General features: G+C 35.5%; 1 protein-coding gene across 3 annotated transcripts in view; it reads right to left on the bottom strand.

Moving 5' to 3' along the window:
• Positions 1 to 20105, bottom strand: part of Fhl1 (four and a half LIM domains 1) — a 75941-nt gene that overhangs the window by 24023 nt on the left and 31813 nt on the right. For all 3 annotated transcript variants that reach the window (XM_046468156.2, XM_046468155.2, XM_046468157.2), the window contains exon 2: positions 14618 to 14691. The gene's annotated coding sequence lies outside the window, so the exon portion shown is untranslated. The remainder of the gene's footprint in view (positions 1 to 14617; positions 14692 to 20105) is intronic.

The following is a 20105-nucleotide window of genomic DNA, read 5'->3' as shown; positions in this document are numbered from 1 at the left end:
TCATTTAATATCACAAATAAATGCTAAAGCCTATTTAAATTATCATATACTGGCCCAGGAAATGTCAAAGAAGAGATTAATTCAGGAGTTGTGAAATAGGATATCTAATTTTCAAACACTTTTAGGGAGTTCAAAATCAATTAAAATTTACTTTGTAGAATTTAAATTGAGATAACCATTTAAAAGTTAATTTTAAGCTTTCATTTAATGAAAATAACAGTGAAATTTTGTTGACTTTATTGTGTTATAACTCAAGGAAAGAGTTCTAGACTTGGAATCAAATACCCCACATGTAGTCTCTTGATTAGTGAGTTGCTTACTAGCAAAATTAATTTACTTTTCTCATCTATGAAAACAGGATATCAACATCTGTCCTGCTTTCCCCATAGAACTATTCTTTTTCAATAAAGAATAGATGTTTGTTTAGCTCACATTTTAGAGACTGGGAAGCCCAAGAGCATATTCATGACATCTTGAGAGTACCTTCTTAGATCATAACATGATTGGGGGGTATCACATGGTGAGACAAAGCAAGGGAGCTGGAAAGAGCTCTCTTTTTTAACAGTATGATTCCCATGATATTAATCCACAATACCTAATAATTTCTAGAAGTCCTACCTCTCAACAAGTTAGCTGTTAAATGTATAAATTTGAGATGGATGTTCAAACTATAGCAGTTCTGAGTAAATATTAGTTCTCTCCTTCACTTCCTATCATTTTGTCTTCAAGAGAGTTGTTGTAAAAAAATGGAGTGTTATAATTATACATAGTAGTATAGAATTGTTTTAGGAACAGAATTGAATGATGTCTCCAAATATTGTATGAAATAAAAGGTAGCAAAATATTTGTAGAAGAAAAAAATATAAATACATATATAAATCAGGCTGTGTACATATGTAGGTAGTATCTTCTTGGTTTTCAGTTGGACTTAAATTTTCATGACTCACACAATTTCTATAATAAGTACACACACATTTATTATACACCACAAAATCCAGGGCAGATCATTGTGAAAATATTGACAATCTCTGTGGTAGAGATTTTCTCTCTTACATGTTAGCCCAAACTTTCAAGGATATAGAATTTAGAAAAATAGTAATATGGGTATTTTAGCTTTACTTAGAGTCAAGACATTTAATCCTCTTGTATATAGCTAATATGGAATTCTTTGCAAAGGCACAAGTAGTTGGGAACAAATGTATAATAAGCAAGCTCCACATAATCTTGGGTCTTTGCTTTGATCTAAAATCAAAAGCATACTACTGTGCATATTTGTATAGGGTATTTTTAGTAGCTTTAAGTAACTGACATGGTTCATCCTTCATTCTTTACAAAGAAAATAATTTGGAAAGCCATAAACTAAAGAAAAATTTCAGCCAAGATTAGTTATAAGACTTTCACTTGGGAAAAAGTAAATAAAATAAGGAACACTTTGACTTCTGTTGTTTAAGGGCTGGAACTTCAGTAACAACTTGAAGAAGTGAGTTAATCCCTTTGTAACCCAGCCAGGACAGGGTTTATTTTCCTACTGTTATGATGGTAACTTAGAACACACAGGACAACAATATCAAATATCAATTCCCTCCAGAGTGGTAACTTTCTAAATGTAGTAATTAGTAATTTGTCAAGATTATCATTCAGCATACAAATAAATACTTTCTACATAAGTAATTTGAACTTCTGTGCCACTTTTCATACCAAGTCCTCAAATGCTAAAATGTAAACTAGAAACTGTTTTCATGAAATAAAATTACAGGTGTTATAGGTGGATAACTGAGACATTAAAAGATTAAGTGTCTTGCCTGAAGAGAAGGGGGCAAGGACAAACTAAGAATAGAATCTCAAGTACTGTCACCTGTCCTAAGCATAAATCTAGAAAACTTTCCACCTTCCTACTTAAGCCATAAGTGTAATCAATTTTTATTTATATTTTAAACATATGCTTAGCAGTTAAGAAAATCAATCTTCTCAACTAATCTGTGGAAATATAAAATCAAGGGTGGTACTGTACACATGAACTATATAAAATAACATTTACATATAAAATAACATTTATATAGCATTCCTATATAAAATTACATTTCCAAATAAAATTAAATCTGATTTGAAAGCTTAATATCATATCTAAATCCCAATAAAATAATTCATAAATGAGCTATTAACAAAAACTACATATGGTTTTAAACTGAATTCTTACCCTATATACAGTAAATCAGTTTTATTATGGGTGATTATGAAATATTCACAGGACAAGTCAGTCACATTCTAAGATCAAAGAGTAAGTCAGTGGTAGACAAATCAAAATATCTGCAACCCAAGTCTCTTCCCAGACCAAAGTGCATGCTATTCTATCATGCCAAGGAGTTTTTATGGGTTTTAAAGGCTCATGTGCTTGTCTGAAGGGTTGGTAAGTTTTTTATAACTCCTATATATAACTTTCTAAAAATTCATGCTCTACTGACACATTTAAAATATATGTAATTGCCAAATTTCCCCCTCCTAATGCCTGTCCAAGATTTTCTGTTCTTTTTGTTTTTATACACTAAGTTTTCATGGGCCATCTAGAGACTGGGAACATAAAAGTCTGTTTCTACCCAAGCAACAGCAACTGGAACTGAAGTGGAAAGAAGAGCATTATCCCCTATAGGGAATATGAAAAACTGCTTGGAAATGCTTTTAAGGGATCTCCTGCCAGCTAACTCAAGAGTGCTAATGAAGACTTCCAGAAGGAAATACACCCAGCCAACCCCCTGGGCCAAAGGGAGACTGTTTGGACACAATTCTGGGGACTGAGAATAAAGGGAACAACAACTCATATTTGCAAGAACATAGGGAGTGTTTTCCACATAAATAAGGGCAAAAGTCTTACACTGGAACCTTTTAGCTCCATCCCCATTCTCTCTCTGTTCAAATTGTTTTAATAATTTGCACTTAACACCTTGACACCAGGGTTTGGGACTAGATCCAGCATAGACCAATTTATCCCTCGGTTAACTGTTCCTCTGCTTTCCAAATGCAATAGCATCTGTGGGCGGGACCAACACAATGTTTATAACTCTTTTAAAGATGATCTTACCTCTCTATTAAGAACTGGAAGCTATTTGGCTTCTACCTCTGATGAAAATGAAATTTACAAGCACACTCCAACTTAATTAGGGGTCAACAATGTCCGAGTCACAAAAAAAGTTCAGATTTAAAAATAAGACAGTATTTTTTCCAATTCCATGCCAGAATTCCAGAAAACCTGTTACTTTTAAAATAAGGCTCCTAAATTTTTTTCCTAGTAAAACTGGGACATTTATTTTATATCTTCTTTCACAGCATCTATGCCAATTTAGGCACATTAGTGTAATATTCAAAAAGCTAGACTTGAAGTATACAAAATACATGAAAGTTAACAGTGGTGAAGATTTCTTCTACATTCACTTTGCAATGCATCCCAAAATAAGATGGACTGGTGGGTGGATGGATATGTGGTAAAACAAGTAGAGTAAAATGTTGTTAATGGCAAACTATAGATGATGAATATACAGTTGGTCACTGAAAAAACATTTCAGCTTTGAAAATCTTCATAATAAAATGTTAGGAGGAATTAATATATAAATAAAACCTTAAAAAATCAACTGCAGCTACACACAAGCAGGTATTCACTTCTAAAAGGCATTTATGACCCCACACACAGAACATGATACAATCTGAGCTGGGTGTGGTGGAAGACACTGATAATTCCAGCAACTCAGGAGGCTGAGGCAGGAGGATCACAAGTTTGAGGCCACCCTTAGCAACTTAGTAAAACCCTGTCTCAAAGCAAAAAAAAAAAAAAAAATTTAAAAAAGGACTTGGGATGTATCTTAGTGGTAAAGCACCCCTGAGTTCAACCCCCAGCAAAAACCACATAAAAAATGAACATAGTACAATCTGTAGTGAAGGAACCAAGGTGAGTACAACTGCTTCTAATGCAATGAATCTATCAAGCCCATTTGAAGGTTTCTCAGGGATAATCAAGAAGTCCTCAAAAAAATCCCACAATGAACTGAAATATTACATACATAAATTTTCAGACCTGTCTTGAGCAGTTTGCTTTCCTAAATTCCCTAATCCATTTCCACAACCTCATCTGAGGAATGATACCATAGCCAGCCTCCAGCTTCTTAATCATCTTTCCCCTTTTATGGTCGTTTCAAGTTTAAAGGATATACTCATCTGTTTCCAGATTCCTAAAGGTACTAGAAAAAAAAATCTAAATATAACAGATGGATAAGTGCTCATGGTAACTGGAAACCCAAATGTAACTTCAGCCTTCACAGGCCAATGTCTTAACACCCATGGCTTTAGTGTAATGGCCCACTGTAGACCTTTTGTCTTTATTCCCCCAACAGAAATATTATCCTGACTTTGATGGATGACAGAAAAGTGCTATTCAAAGTTTTATTTTAGGCTGACATTAATAACCTTTACTTATTTTAAAGTCAATCAGTAAATATTCTCCAGGATGTTAAAATTGACTGTACAACACAGATGAGTGTGTCTGTCATTTTTATTACTTTTTAAATAGTTCAGTGCGCTTTTAAAATCAAATTCAAACTTGGTAAAACCTCTGAAACACAGCTATGAATTTTACATTCCATAAAATATAATACAAAAACCAGTAGACTAGAAGCACTATTTTTGTACTCTTAGTGCTTATTAGATCTATGACTTCTGAGTAACATTAAACAGATACTAAACCCTCTCTAGACTTCACAGACTAATAAAGCACTATCAAGCTGGTAACTTCTTGATTCTCAACCTGTCCATCCCCCTGCCCATAGTATCTAAGTCTATCCCCATCCTTACAGTAACATTGCACTACTATCCTCAACCCCAATTCTTTGGTTTCATCATATAAATAAGACCTTCAATTGCATTTCCTAGGTTAACCTTCCAAGTTTCAACAGTATAAATAATGCAATCAGCAATGTGGGGGAGAAAGGGGCAGCAGTATGTATGTTTGTATACTTGCCTGTAGTTAGAAACAAATGGAAACTTCCCACAGTCTGAAAATGGAGTATATTTCACATTCAAGTTAACACTTCTTCTTGGCCACCACCAAAATAAATGTCAGGATTTCAGCAAATCTGATAATAGCTCTAAGAACATCAAAATCAAGGCCACACAAAGATATTCATGCCAAATTGTTAGAGGTGAAGTGGATATACGCCTGCAGCTTACCATGAAATGAATCCAAAAAAATCAGAAAGGGGGCTGGGGATGTGACTCAAGTGGTAACGTGTTCACCTGGCATGCGCAGGGCACTGGGTTTGATCCTCAGCACCACATAAAAATAAAATAAAGATGTTGTGTCCACCGAAAACTAAAAAATAAATATTAAAAAATTCTCTCTGTCTCTCTCAAAAAAATTAAAAAAAAAACAGAAAGACTAATGGATCAATGGATATGTAATAAAGCAAATATAGAAAATGTTTAATTTTAGATTATGTAGGAATATGAGTATTCACTGCACAATTTTAACTTTTTATGCTTGAAATACTTCATAATAAAATGTTGAGAAAAAGTGATGCCACACTATAATGAGGTAGGAAAGACTACATTTGGGGAGGTTCTCCAATGATGTCAGGAATATGGCTATTAAAGGAACAGAGAGTCAAATAAAGATTCTGCATTATCCTGTACAATTCCAGATAATGCTATGGTTTGCAATATATTCAATTCTTTTCATTCAATTTATTGTATCTCTAGCCAATGCCTACTAAGCCTCTGGCACTAATAAATGATATGGAAGACCTAAGAGGAAATATGAGGATTCTTGCTCCCCAGGATCTTCCCATTTCCTGGAAAAGCAGGGTACCATTTAAGATAGTAACCTCAACCAAATCCTTTATTTTTTATATTTTAGATTGTACAAGTAGAAAAAATGGGAAACATTCAGGAGAGGGCCAAAAGAGTCAGATAAAGATCCTGTGTGAAGTTTTGGGGCCTGACAGTACAGACGGCAGAACTGGGAATATGGGCTAAAAATATTGACACACGTTATACTGTCACTCAGTTTAATCCTATCGCATAAGTCCAATGCAAGTGGTAGAACTCTCCCTCTCCAATTACCAAGTGGATGAATCACTTGAGGCACCAAAAAAAAAAAAAAAAAAACTATGTACCCTGACAACTATGTACACAAACCCTTACCATCATCCACAGAAAAGGCTGTACTGGTTCTGGGAAAAAAACAAGTGGAATACCTTAATTAGCACATTACAAATTCACAACTTTAAAGAGTGTATATTTAAAGAAATGGTCATATCATCACATGCATACATCCCATGGTTTAAGAGATGTCCATAGACTCAACAAACAGCACAAATTTTTTACCAAACTACCTATGGATCATTGCTTTTCTCCTCAGGTGAGAAGAACTGTTAAAGAAACTAATAATTCGACATCCTCAGTAAGAAATGCTCTACAAAGTGGGAAGTCTCTCTGGCAGACAGACATTTTTATGTATTTTATGTATTTTATGTATTTCATCCAATTCTATTTACATTGATTTGATCCCTAGTACTATTTACACATAATTCAAGTATTAACAATGAAAGAAATAACAAAATTCACAAATTATAACAATTATTTGCACAGTTCTCCACAATGGCTTCCAATGTGATATAAAACTGATAGGATAATAATAATGATTTATGATGAAGACAAAAGTGCTATTCATCCTCAAGCATTATTAAGGGCTATAGGCCTTAACAGTGATTTCTGTAAAATGCTTTCACCTAAGCTATAACTATACCAGCCATGACAAAATTTATATGATTTACCTATGACCTTAACCTAATAAATTTTCTAAGTTCACCGTTATAAAACATGTGAGTCAAAGTTTCAAAGCAGAAATTAAGAAGCATCCAACATTCATCTCACAAGTGTAGCTCTCTCTTACAAGTGAGCATCTGTTGTTGGCTTCTCAAGTCTTTGTCCTATTAATAGAAGAGGTGACGATGGACAAGATTCCACATCCACTGTGCTTTTATGATTAAGTATTCACAAGTTCCTATTGTACCTGAACTGAACTTGATGACAGTTCTTAATATTTTACAACTGGGGAGTAAGGACAGGACACAAGTCATTTCCCTTGCCATAGCCTTTGTGGAATCCTTATTAATCATTTTCTGATTCCTTGGTTTTGGTCTTAAGAAAAGTTTGTGTATGTGAGTGTGTTCCTAAGAAAGTGAAAGGTCTTGCAAATTATCCATGAGTAAAGTGACAATATGCACTAGCCTTAAAGAATTCTGACTTGATTTTGAATAAATGATTTAAGTTCCCTAAAACTGGAGTCTTTTTAAGTCTCAGACAAACCATATGGGCGAGAATAAAAAGTACTCTGTCATCACACAAACTAACTGAGGTCCAAGACAGTGTGACTCTAGCTATGTTAGAAACCAGATATGTGTTCTCCATTTAACATCAAGTGCGTATAGATGAAATGCTAGATTTGAATTTCAGTGTCCAAGTCAGATTTCTTGCATGAGAATCCTGATCAAATTCAACCTTTATTTTGAACTTCCATGGCACAGTTTAATACATTTAAACTCTGACATATAGTCTGAACACTGATACAAATGCAAATATATTATTCCATAATGGATAAAGTATATTATCCATTATGGAATAATATATTATTCCAAAATAAACACAAATGTAATATCTAATCAATGTTCCCATTGAGTTACTATCCTTACAAAAGTTCTCTTATAGAAAGTTCTCATAGTTCATTCACATTAAGAAACAAAACTTTATTTCTCTGAAAAGAAAATTATTTCCTTGGGATATCAGTGATGCTGTGTGTGTGTGTAGTACATGCGCCTATGTATGTACATCTCTGTGTGTGTGTATGTGTGTGTGTGTTTTCTTAGCTTTTCTTTACAAGTACAATGTGTAATCTGATCAAAGACTGTGTAAGAATCAAAGTCTCTGGAGACTCTATTTTTCATGACTCTTAGTTGGGACCCCTTTTATAAATGAGGCAGTTTCTCTCCTTAAGTGAAAATGAATTCCTTTTAAATCAGAGGCTGGGCAAAGTTAGGAGATGTTACAAGAGGTCAAAATTAAGTCCATTAAATCCCAGGCCCACATTTAGTCACCATAGAGACAGGGGAGATAAATAAACCAGTAACCTTAACAAATGTGCTGCACCTTTGCCAGGCATATCTCTGACTTACCATTATTTTTACTTAAGTATCTCTCAGTCCAAACATAACCGACTCTGAAGAATACAAAATCAAACAGAACTAGGCCCAAAAGAAATATGAATGCTCATTCAAGCAAAGGGCAAGAAAGAGAGTCAAGAACTAACCCCCCTCCCTTAGCAATGTGCTTTCTGTTCCCCTTGAAAAATAATTGCAACATGAAGCTCCAGAGGCAATGACATATGGGGAAAATATGTGGTGCCAAAGCCAGAGGAAACCATGTCAAAAAAGAAAAACAGACATGAAGTAACTGACCTAATTAAAAAAGAAAAGTATACTTAGAGCAGGGAAACGAGTATATCTGAAACAGGGAGAATAGCTGAAAGGGAGGGGGCACTGTGAGAAGGCTTGCAACTTGAAAGTGAATTTCTATGCCTTATATGAAGGAAATCAGAAGATAAGAAGGGTCTTGCCCTCAAATTATAGATTCATTAAGATTCTCCTTCATGGGACTGGGGTTGTGGCTCAGTGGCAGAGTACTTGCCTAGCATGTGTGAGGCACTGGGTTTGATTCTCAGCACCATATAAAAATAAATAAATGAATAAAGGTCCTTCGATAACTAAAAAAAATTTAGAAAAATTCTCCTTGATTATACACTGAACCTTTACATATGAACTCATTCCCTGGCATTGCTACACATCAGTTAAATGTTCTGAAGCAAACATTTGTACCTTGTCATGTGGAACAGCAAGATGCCTTTCTACCAATCACAAAAACATAGAAGAAAGAAAAAATGGGGTCTTGGGATGAAGGAACAAAATAAACAAGAAACTGAATCATTGAAACTCCATATTTAGGCTCTAAGCAGGAATCCTCATCAGGTATTTACTAGGCACCTACTGTGTGATAAGCAGGAACGTCCTACTTGCAAAATGGAGTTAAGTAGTCATAGTAGAAGAGTCTCAACCTTTAAGTGAACACAAACTTATGGTAAAATATATATTCAACATAAATAAAACCTCAAAGTGATACTTACATTTTTATTCATGTGCCTTCTAGTTCTTGTCCACATGTACATATCACTTTGCAAAGTTATAATCACAGCATATACACCACTTTGCATCCTTTATTTTTTTTTACTAAGGTTCTATTGCACAAATTCTTTAAATTATAACTTTTAACAAATTCATGGAATTCCACTGCATAGATGTGTCACAATTAATCAAAATACTTGTTGAGTAAATGAACCATTTCTCTATCAGACATTTAAATTTGTTCTAATTTTTATTCTTACAAATAACATTGTGATTAATACCTATAACATACAGCATTTTTTCTTCTTTGCTTGGGAAAATTTGTTTCATAGAATATATCCCCCAAAATAGGATCACTGGATTAAAAAGTACCAATCTGTGACTTTTGCCATATACTGCCAAATAATGCTTCAAAAGGCTTTGTGCCAACCTATAAAGCTACGAGCAATAATTATATGTGTGTCTGTCTCAAATAATCATATTAACATTGTTTTCTTTTTGTTTTTGTTGATTCAATTGGTGAAAAGTGTACCTTATTGATATTTGAGTTTACTTGTCTTTACACCTAGTAAGGCTAAACCTTTTTCCAGGCATTTATTTTTGTGATGTAATATGAATATTTTTTACCCATCTACCTCCTAGAGAATACATTTAGCCAACTGGTATGGCGCATCTACCTCACATCAGGCCCCTGTATGCCTTTCTTACTATCAGAAGGAGTTCTGCATAATATAGAACTTAATTATCTTTTCCTATGTACAGTAAATTTTTCATGGCTTACTTTTCATTTTAATTATACTTTTTTTATGATAGAGTTGTATTTATTTTAATGTGTTGATTTATTCCTTGCTGCCTTTTTCTATTATCATATAGCTTATGACATTATTATATATCCAGAGAATTGATAATAATTCTATTTTCTGTGAACTTTTTTACAAGCTAAGAGCCCCATAAGTATATTGCCTTATATAATAAAATTAAAGGGGCTGGGATTGTGACTCAGTGGTAGAGTGCTTGCCTAGCACGTGTGAGGCCCTTGGTTCAATCCTCAATATCATGTAAAAATAAATAAATAAAATAAAGGTAATATGTCCAACTACAACTAAAAAATAAATATTAAAAAATTTCTAAAAAATAATAAAATTAAAAGCTCTAATCTCTACTTCACCATTCTTGAACTTTGATGTAACTGGCTTCTTTACTAGGAGCACATAATTTAGAACAAAATATTCAAACAAAATTTTGATTTATCTTCCACATATGCTATATTATATTCAAAATAATTGATTTTTTCACCTAACTTGCTACAAGTAGAAGTAAACCCAAAATAATATTGATAAGATTACTTTCTCTTTCTCAGGTCAAAGGAAAAAGTCACTGCCTGTTTTTTCTTTGGATTGTTAAAGGGTTAAAGTCCCCAAACTACCCAAGTAGACGCAGACCCTTAGACTAGTAGCAGTGTAAATCTAACATTCTGTGGAACTGCAGAATCTCAAGTCCTACTCCAGACCTCCTGCATCAGATTCTTTACATTAGAATTAGAAAAGTACTGAGGGAGTCCACAGGAATCTTCCAGAATGAACTAAAACACCTGAATCTGCTGATGTTCCCTCTCTTAATCAAAAGTATACCTCCCTTGAAATGCTTGCTTTCAAATCTTATAAAGCATCCCCCTTATAATGAACATCACTCAACATTGTACACCTGAAAATCAACAAGCCCATCTTCTGAGAAAAAGGATGACCTTTTCTTTGCAACCTCAATTTCATCTATACCTGGAGTTGAAAATTCACATGCTTGCATGAGTAAAACATTCCCTTAATGGCACCTGACCCTTGACCTTAAAGTTATGGAGACCTCAAAGAATGCTGGAGATTATGGCAAACCCCAGAGTCTGTGCAAAAATTAAAACAGTAGCAACTTGGCTCCAGCCTGATGCAGCCAAACAGGAAGGCAGGCTCAATACTGCCAGATCTTCTGATACTGAGAAGAAGCTGAAAAATCTGAATTTTTAAAAATATGAAATCTCTCAATTTTTAAATTCTGGCAATTCAGTTGAAATTTTAAAAGAACACCTCAGTGTGCCAGATCCAGCCCACCAGTTTGAGACCTTGGCTCTAGACTGATAATTTCCAAATTGTTTAAGCCTGTGTAACCCATCTGTGCCGATTTGCATGCTTACTACCAGTGCTCCAGGAAGACAGGTCACATCAATATAAATGGCACACATAAAATCACTATGACTACTGTCTTTTAAAATTTTGTGTTTTGTGAAAATTAAAAACTGCCAAAATCAGTAATGAAAAATGACCATATGTCAGTGATACAAATATTTCCTAGATGTGAAATACGTGTCTAATTAATTAACAATATTGTCATTACTAGAGTACAAATACAGAGTACTCATATTTAGCCCAGCTCATATATGTGTTCAAGTCTGTGTTCCAAATACTTCCATAAACTAAAAGGCAGCCAAATGGAATAATTTCAAGTTTCTGAAATATAAAGTTTATCTAAGATAAATGCTGTTAAGCTTAAAATGGGACACTCAATTATTTTAAAAATATATCTTCCTGTGGAAACTGCAAAGTTCACATTCCCAAACTGTTCAATTATTCCAAACAAACTTTTAAAAAATAGAGTGTGAAAGGCACAGTTTACATTTATGTTCACTTGGGGCATACGGATCCCAGGCACAGCTGCATCCCCAATCATCATCACATACTTTATTATTTTGCACATGCTTATAATAATTGAGATGGCATAAATCAAAGGCTCAAAGAGCCAAGTAGAGAAAGGGAATATTGGGCAATGTAATAAAGAAAAAAATTCAAAAGCAATTTTCAGTTTCCTCATCTGCTAAAGGGAAAATAATGTAAGGATATCCTACACTGGAGGAAATATCAGAACCAAAATATATTATTCTTTTTTGTTTTGAATACCACTACATTTCTGGCCTGGCACATAGTAGGGCTGAATGAATGAATGCATAAAAAGAACAATGAACACAAGAAGCAACTGCATTACTTTTATGTATTTCTGTCACCAGGAAACAGAATTTAAAATAATCCATTTAAGTGACTCATCTGGGAAACTCATTGCTCTAAAAGAAAACCCAAAAGATACCGAATTTTGGTCAGAGTGAAGATGTCGTTGACGTATTGTTGGTATTAGAAAACCACTTTAAACACATGTTGAAAAACTTCAATTAAAGTGTTCCATCTTAAGAACACAGCCTTGCACACCTATATCAAAGTTTTCTACTGATGAAGATTGTCAAAGTTGCAGATTGCCGTGGAATTCCTGAGGGCAAACAATGAAGGTGAATTGCCAGATTCCACTAGCTGGCACTTTCAACTAAGTTAACGGGAGGATGTTTTACTTAAGGAAACTAGTTTCTATTTCTGTGGGAAAATAAAAAAATTAGAGCTGTGAAGTAATAGAGTTAAATCTCTGTGGGGCTGGGATTGTGGCTTAGAGGTAGCGTGTTCGCCTAGCATGCATGAGGCACTGGGTTCGATCCTCAGCACCACATAAATATAAAATAAAGACATTGTGTCCACCTATAACTAAAAAATAAATATTTTTTTTTAAATCTGTGCTCTTTAGAACACTGTGGGATTCCTCAGGGGAAGGGTGGCAAAGTCACAGACTCCTGCTTGAGCCAAACCATTTCTAGTTTGGTTTTCTTTACTGGGGTTAACACTAAGATTTTGGGGGAAGATAGGTTTCTATGGTGTTTTTTTGTTTTGTTTTGTTTTGTTTTGTTTTGTTTTTTAATTTGGAAACACTGTGCTGGGTAAATAGTCATTTATGAAGGATATGGCAGAGTTCAGAGGCAAGGATGAAAAGTCCACCTTGATTTTTACTATTAGCCACTTTAAAGCCCCAGACCCTTGGAAGGACTTCCCACTACAACCAGAATTGAAAAAATAAAATGGGTAAAATTCAAATTAAACATACCTCAAAATTTGCCCTGTTTTTCACTTTTCATGTTTAACATATTGGTGTATCTGAATAGATATACAGGTTGAGTATCTCTAATCTGAAAATCTTAAAAATCTGAAATCTTCTAAAATCAAAACCTTTTTGAGCATAAACATAATATGATACCACAAGGACAAAATTCTATACCTAACCTCATGTTATGTGGGTCAATCAGTGTAGTAAAAATATTTTGAAAATTACCTTCAGGCCATGTGAATATGGTGTATCCAAAACATTAATTATTTTTTAAAATATTTTTTAGTTGTAGATGGACACAATAGTTTTGTTTTATGTATTTATTTTTATGTGGTGCTGAGGATCAAACCCAGCGCCTCACATGTGCTAGGTGTGTGCTCTACTGCTGAACCACAACCCCAGCCCCAAAACATTAATTAATTTTATGTTTAGAATTTGGTCCCATCCCTAAGGTACCTCAAATACTCCAAAATCTGAAATCTGAAACACTCTGGTCTAAAGCTTTTCAAATAAGTGATATTCAATCCATATTTTACAAACTGAGATAGATTCCGCCAGCAGACATAACAAAGGCAATCTAACAAATATCTAATATAACACTGAATGTCTGATAGCTGCATGGGGAAGGGGGAGTGGAAAAGGCAAAAATACAGCAACCTTTTAATGGATGAAACTGCAATAGGCAAATGCTACATCCCCTCTTCTAAATGCCTGGGGCACAAAAAAATGAGCAACTATTCCTGCATTGCGCTTGAGTGAGTCATCTTTAAGATTTCCCTTTTTCTGGATCATCACAGAATGTAACTAAGCCACTGTGGCTAAATGAAGAGGACAGAGGATACCTAGCCAATGTATAGTAAATAAAAGTTCTGGGCCATGAGGCTGCTCACACCAATGCAGCAGGGCTGCTCTGAACTTCAGGGCAATTTTTTTTAATTTGCTGGTGCATGTTAATGTGACCCACCAGAAGTACTCTTTGGTGTTTCTATCATGAGATTTTTCAGTGGAAGTCCTACAACTTGTCTCTTTCCACCCTGGACAGAAATATTCCTGATGGTTGATACAGTCAGCACTGGTCTCCAGCAGGAGTCTGCTCCCTTCCATCCTGGTATTTGCTCCATGAAGCTTTCCTGCTCCCTACTGTTCATGCTGCACATAAGCAGGTCTTTATTTTTTAACTAACCTTCTAACAATTCTGTTGTGCCTATCACACTCATTTTTCATGCCCCCAAGTTCAAAGCAAATGAGATTTTCCCTTGAAAAGGCATTTCCCCAGAGAGCTAATATTTAGGGTAAGCAATGATATTGGTTGGGCCAATTAAAATAAACCTCTTAAACCTCATGTACAAATAAAGCTCTTCGTACAATGCTGCCCCTAACACCACAAATTGCAAGATTGGAGATCAGCATAAGAACCTGTGGCAATTAGTAAAACTTACCTCACACTGGACGTGTGGAGAACAAGATGTATTCGGCAAGGGCTTGGATACCGTTGGGAACAGCTTCCACTTGCCTAAGTTAGGGAAAAAATGAGAATCAAGAGACAAAGTTACCTTTTTAGAATAAAAGTCAGAAATTCTAAAAAAAAATAAAGTCAACTTCCTTTGAAATGGCTCATGATAACACATTCTACTTAGTATTTACAACCCTTAGAGTTAACGGAAAACTGCCAAGATGTTCTGCATATTTCTCCAAATGTCTGTTTATCATATAACATTAGCACTGGCAGTGGATCTGGCTCCCTCATTATCAAGCTGTATTAGCTCAAACACTCAGCATTGTTAGGGGAGTGAGCTCATGGCCTATTTCAGTTTTAAATTAACATTTGGCAATCACCCGGGTAATCAAAACAAATGACTCAGTCGTTTAGAATAGATTTATTAGTTGAGCCTTTTTTCTCTTTTAACATCTTTAGAATATTTTGCCACAGGAGGGCTCTGATCCAGCTAGAATGTAGAACACAAGTCACCAGAGGAATATTTAGAGGTGTTGCCATGGAGACGAGGTGCTGTGTGACCACTGAAGTTATCTCCAATCAACAACAGGATTAGGATGCAGGCTAGCAGGCAGGCTCATCTCAGTGTGGATGGCTCTATAGCACTAGGAAACAGGTGTGCCTTCTGTTGTTCCCATCCCTGACACAAATACAGTCCACCATGACACGCTGCCCATAAGCCCATACACATCACCACTTTATGTCTTACACTGCCTAGTGATCACCTCCCTGAGAGCAGGACCCATCTGTTTTTTCGCTGTTCTGAACCCACGCCCAGAACAGTACCTGGCACACAGGAGGCTCTCAAGAAGTATCCATGGGAATAGGGCAAATATAAACCAAGGATTTTTTAACCAGGCTTGAAATCCCCACCACCTCACACCAACCATACCCAGGCTGAATATCAAAAAGGCAGTAGTGCAGTAGTTATAGATTTAAATAATTTAATAAACTGTACAATAAAGAGTTGGTTCCATTCAATAGGCTAAAGGGTTCCTCTGTTTAAGATATTCTAATGATAACTGTCATAATTAAGAATTACTCTTCTGAACTCACAATGTACAAAACTATTAACTATAGGGACAGGGTTCTTGTTGCCAGGTGAAAAGCCCAGTGGAAGACAAATTTGTGCTGATGGTGATTAGCTAACATTCAAATATGTTCATGAAGAGAATGTTTAAAAGTGCCTGAACTCAAAGAAACACCTTCTAGTCTTCCTCCCACCTATACTTAGAGATAATATTTCCATATTCTATCATATAAATAAACATTATTTGTTTCATGCTATAACTCATTTCTACTACATGACTTTTAAGTGTTTTGGTGGCAGGGACAATCTTCCTTTTCTACCTCCCAGTACTCAGCATGGAATGTACAAACAAAAGCCCTGTTCAGTCTCCTGTCCCATCACTCATACCCCACTTATATGGAACTGACTGTTTCTAGAAGATGCCACACCCTTGTATGCAGCTGCGACAGGAATGCAGCATGGCACAGCTGTTCAAAGCCTGGGTGCCAGAGTCACACTGCTTGGGTTCATACACTGGTCCCAACTCGTATGACCTGCCAAACCTCTATGAGCATCATAATGGCAACCTACCTCACAGTGGCAAAGAGGTAAGCACATTCTATGCCCTTGGCAGTGCCTGCCACAAAACAGGTTCTCACTGAATATTAGATATATAATTATTGATACTCACTGAGTATTCGATATATAATTATTACTACTAGTATAGCAGGCAAAGTATCAGAATGTTATCAGATAATAATTTCATGTGCTTCCACAAACACTTGGCACCCAACTTAAACTACAAAACAAAACTGAATCCCTCACATTCTAGCCTTAGTATCGTATTTCAACTTATTCTTGTGGAATTGATTTTTCCTGGGGGTGGATACAATTTGTACTGTGTTCTACTTGAAGGAATCTGGTTCTCTGCTTAAAGAACCAGCACAACTTCCTTCCTAACATCTCAGCCATGCTGATGCCTTCCTTGCTTTCACTGTCCGCTCCCCAACTCTACAAGTTCTGGTTTGAAGTTGGGGATTACAAGTGGAGAAGGGGCAGGGAAGCTGTCTTCTAATAACCAGACCAGGACTCTGGCTATCCCTTTCAAAGGAGTTCCTTGCATCTCCTGTTCCCTGACACCCTCCAGAGGGCAGAAAAGGGAAAGATCCAAAGGCTGAGGAGGCAAGGCTCTCAAACTGAGGTCCAACTTAGACCCCTGCTAGGGCAGCCTTCCATTCCAGTTTGTGGTTTTCCATCAAGAACCAGTCCAAAGGACAAAAACCTACAGTGAGATATGAATGCATTTGTGTCTCTGTATCATTTTACTGTCTATATTAATATTAGTTAGGGTTGTGACGTTGAAGACACTCATGGTAGGTATATTTGTGCATACTTCTTAATTTGTAGTATACAACTTTGGTTCTGACCAGACATAATACAAATTGTGTTGTTAATACTGAACAAGTCAAAGAATAAAAACAGAAAAGCAGCCAAACACACTGGGCAAAATGTGATGACAGCAAAGTAATCCAAAATAAAACCCAAACACTTTAGAGTCAGTCATGCTTTAAAATAAATCATGTTAATCTTATCCCACCCTGACAAAACTAATAAGTGAAATTAGAGAAATCATTTATATTATTCCAGCATAAGTCTGTAGCTACTTGTAGTAACCATCCAAGCTTAAATGATCCCCAATCTCCAATCAATTTGGTGAATTATATGGAAAAATAAAATCAAAACAACAGCTATTTGAGTGAACTTTAAAGACCAGTTGAATCAATCAAAATGGATGATCCCCACAGATTTATTGTCTCCTCTAGATTCTTTAAACGTGATTGCCATGGCAACCATTCCTTAATCAGGTCCTTCAGAATATTCTCTCCCACCTAAGAAATCAAAGAATCGGTGAACCCCAAAGATCTTCTTAATTAGGTACACTTGTGATGGTAACAGGCGGTTCAGACTTCTCATTTACCCCACTTTTATTCATTTACCTTATTTGATCTACTATGGGAGTCAGAAACACTGGCGCATGCACCATTAAAATGACATTTTCAATGTTAATATAAAATGCAATAATAAATACACCTGAGATGGTCACAATTCCTTTAGCAAAAGAACGGACAAAATGGTTCTCACTTAGCTAAATAATGTATTCAAAATAAATGACTGAGGTGAAAGATGCCCCACTTAAATTTTTTTTAGTTGTAGATAGATAAAATACCTTTTTTTATTCATTTTTATGTGGTGCTGAGGATTAAACCCAGTGCCTCACACATGCTATGCAAGCACTCTACCATTGAGCCACACCCCAGCCCAAGATGCCCCATTTTTAATAATTCCAAAACAATCAAGATCAACAACGCAACCAAATCTTTAATAACATATTGACTTAGTAAGTAAACAAAAACCAAAAGGATATTACCACTAACAGAAATAAAATAAAGTACAATTTTGTGTTTTTATACTAAGATAATTTATTTTACACAAGCTCCTACACTTATTTTATAGGACATACTCACAATATTCTTCACAATTTGGAGACAGGTTTTTATCCTTATCTAGTTTGGGAAAAGACCGGTTATATTTTTTAAAGGTATCTACTAGATATACTACACATTTAAACTGGTGATTAGTCCAATATTTTTCCAAGGATTTTGGCAGTTCCTTAAGAACACTAAAATGTGCACAGATTTGCCATTTTTCACTTTGCACTGTTATCTTTTAAAATACTGAATCTGCTTTTGTAGATTTTCAAACTAGACTTTCCTTCTGGATGTGGCATGATCTATAAACTAACAAAAGGTGGAAGGGTGAGCAGTGCCTCCACCATTCCCCAAATACTAAGGGACCCTTTTCCTGGGCCATTTCCAAATCAAACTTACAGAATTTTTTGTCAAGGAAAATATATTTGCTTATTTTTTGCCTGTCATAATAAAACAGTAAGAATATTTATGAATAAAAAAGCAATCAAAAATAAAATAGAAAAAAACTAAAATTATCAGGCATTAGGAACAAGTGGGAACAAAGCAAGAACACAAGTCAAGTGGTGAAATCCAGCAAGAAAAATGGAGCGACAAATATTTGCTAAAGTCAAAAGGTAAAACCTTGAAATTCTTGTCCTTTGCCCTAATGTTCAATGATGTTTTTGCTTTGTTTTAAAAATAAGGAGATTGATGTTCTTTCGATGACTATTGCGGCAGCTCCCAAATAAAACAAATGATAACATAAAAATTCACTTAATTGACTGAGAGGCTTGAATTAATCACTGCCAAGTTTACAACTTTCCCACAACTCCAAACATTCTTTCCTTAAGAAAAACAGCATTTTGCCTCCTGACATGACCATGGGTAGCTTTTTAGGTGACTGTAATTCTCTATTTTTATATGACTCATTGTGGACCCCCACCCACAAATTAGAACGATATCAAAACAATAAAGGACAAAGGATTGTAAAGATCCATAAATGACAATTCTGACAGATGCATCCAGAGAATAGTAGCTCTCCCTGAAGTCTGAGATGAACTCCTGAACCAAAGACAGACCCATCATCCCCACAACCCTCACCAAACCCTGCCCATTTTTTCTACAAAAGAACTTTCATACTTTTTTCTTCCCTACAAACTATTTTCTACTGTCTTGGTTTAGTCCATTTAAGGCATAGAGGATGAAGCCCTTGTGAGTGGGAATAGGTACCCTTATAAAAGGGCTAGACTGAGAGGATGCAGAATCAAGGCACCATCTTAGAAGTGGAAAGCAGCCCTCACCAGACAACCAAACCTGCTGGTTGATCTTAAGACTTCCCAGCCTCCAAAACTGAGAAATAAATTTATGTCTTATATAAATTACCCATTCTCAGACATTTTGTTATAGGAGCATAAACAGACTGAGATAGTGCCCTCCCCCCAATAAAGTTTCCCCAGATGAATCTGATGTGCAGCCCAGGTTAAGAACCACTGACCCAAATTCCTATAGTTCACAGTTGCAAAACTATAGTAGGCATCAGAGTTTCCTGAAGGAGGGGAGGATCTTGTAAAAATACACATGGCTGGGTCCCATCCCCAACATTTCTGCTTCAGAAGGTTTGGAGTGGGGCTCATGAATTTGCATTTCTAATAAGCTCCCAGGTGATGTTCATGAAGCTGGTCCAAGAACTCCACTTTGAGAAAAACTGATCTATACTCATCAGTTGTATAATTATACAGTATAAACATATGTACCATATACATATAATAGTAACTACTACATATACGGTTTGAGTATCCCTTATGTGAAATATTAGGGCCAGAAGTATCTCAGATTTAAATTTTTTTCAGATTTTAGAATATCTGCATACACTTTACCATTTGAAAGTCCTTAATCTGAAATCTAAAACGCTCCAAAATCCAAGCATGTAGGGATGTTCAACCCATACGATCCAT

The sequence above is a fragment of the Marmota monax genome, unplaced genomic scaffold (genome assembly GCF_021218885.2).
Source record: "Marmota monax isolate L192 unplaced genomic scaffold, Marmota_monax_Labrador192_F-V1.1 WCK01_AAM20220418_F8-fsc00333, whole genome shotgun sequence".
NCBI lineage: Eukaryota > Metazoa > Chordata > Mammalia > Rodentia > Sciuridae > Marmota > Marmota monax.
This window is presented reverse-complemented; position numbering and strand designations above follow the sequence as displayed.